This window comes from Chrysochloris asiatica, unplaced genomic scaffold (assembly GCF_000296735.1).
Source record: "Chrysochloris asiatica unplaced genomic scaffold, ChrAsi1.0 scaffold00035, whole genome shotgun sequence".
Taxonomy (NCBI): domain Eukaryota; kingdom Metazoa; phylum Chordata; class Mammalia; order Afrosoricida; family Chrysochloridae; genus Chrysochloris; species Chrysochloris asiatica.
The window spans coordinates 10559089-10560608 of record NW_006408553.1 but is presented as its reverse complement, the minus strand read 5'-3'; the positions used below and the strand labels follow the sequence as shown (position 1 = coordinate 10560608).

At 44.1% G+C, this 1520-nt stretch overlaps 1 pseudogene; it reads left to right on the top strand.

Moving 5' to 3' along the window:
- Window positions 1-245: 245 nt before the first annotated feature.
- Window positions 246-809, top strand: LOC102832467 (annotated as a pseudogene).
- The last annotated feature ends 711 nt before the right edge of the window (window positions 810-1520 follow it).

The window sequence follows — 1520 nt, the reverse complement described above, 5'->3', positions numbered from 1 at the left end:
TAATGTTCATAACCTACTCATCATAAGAATTTATTTTCAAGTTTGTGCTGTGGTCCCATGGATCTATGTCTTGCTTCAACAGTGTTTGGATGGAACAGATCTGGGGACTTCCCCACCTCCAGCCTGGGACCACCTCTAACATCTTCTTTAGGTGCAATCTCTTCTCTGGGACCATCTTCTTGACCATTCTCTGTTACCAGGATCAGCTAAACACTGTTTGTGTGTGTGTGTGTGTGTGTGTGTGGTTAGCCCCAAATCTTTGACCAACCATGAGCTCTCAGATCCATCAGAATTATTCTGCTGAAGCAGAGGCCAGCACCAATTGACCGGTTAATTTGCATCTGTGGGTCTCTTATACCTACCTCTCTCTGGGCTTCTATTTCGATCATGATGATGTGGCCTTGGAAGGCGTGGGGCACTTGGAAGGCGTGGGGCACTTCATGAGCTGGCAAAGGAGAAGCACAGGGTGCTGAGTGTCTTTTGAAACTGCAAAAGCAGCGTGGTGGTCGTGCACTTTTCCAGGACATGCAAAAGTTGTCCTAAGATGAGTTAGGAAGAATGCTGGACACCATGGAAACCACCCTGGCCCTAGAGAAGAACCTAAACCAGTCTCTTTTGGATCTGCATGCCATGGTGCTACTCACACAAACCCTCACCTCTCTGACTTTCTGGAGAACCATTTTCTCAATGAGGAGGTGAGAATTATCAAGAAGATGGGTGACTACTTGACTAGCCTCCATAGGATGGTGAGTCCCCAGACAGAGCTGGGTGAATATCTCTTCGAGAAGCTCATACTCAAGCACGACTAGGAAGAACCCATGGAGACCCAGAACCTGTGAAGGGCCTTTCAGCATTCCCCAAATCTCCTCAAAACTTCTACCTGAACCTTGCTTTCCAGCAACAGAGGCAGAATAGTCAACACCCTGGAGCACCTCATCTCCCAAGCCATGGACCAAATGAAAACAATAAAGCTTCCTTTTACAGCAGCTAAAAGACGTAAGTTAAAAAAATGATTTTAAAATTTAGTTTTATTCAATCATTACTGAAGACCTTGCCAGGTACCATGCACTAAGCAAGGTGGTAGTGATGGTGATGGAGTTAGTTCCAACTCATAATGACCCTGCACAGGGTTTCTGAGGCTGCACATTTTTACGGGAGCAGAAATCCTCAACTGTCTCCTGTGAAACTGCCAGTAGTTTCAAACTGCCAAACTTGAGGTTAGCAGCCCGATTTGTAATCACTACACTACCAACTTCTTCAATCTGAAAATTATCAAACATACAATCAAGATGTATTTATCATTACTGTTGATTGGTATGATTGGGAGCAGAGAGGAAGGATTGGTAGTTGGAAAATATGGCCTTGGTGATGGAAATGATGCTGAACATTGCATGATAGAATTCTTCAATATCAATGTTTTGTTCACTTCAAATACCTACTTTAGACAGCATAAGAGATGACTGCACACATGGACCTAACCACACGGAATACATAGAAATCAAATTGACTACATCTGCGAT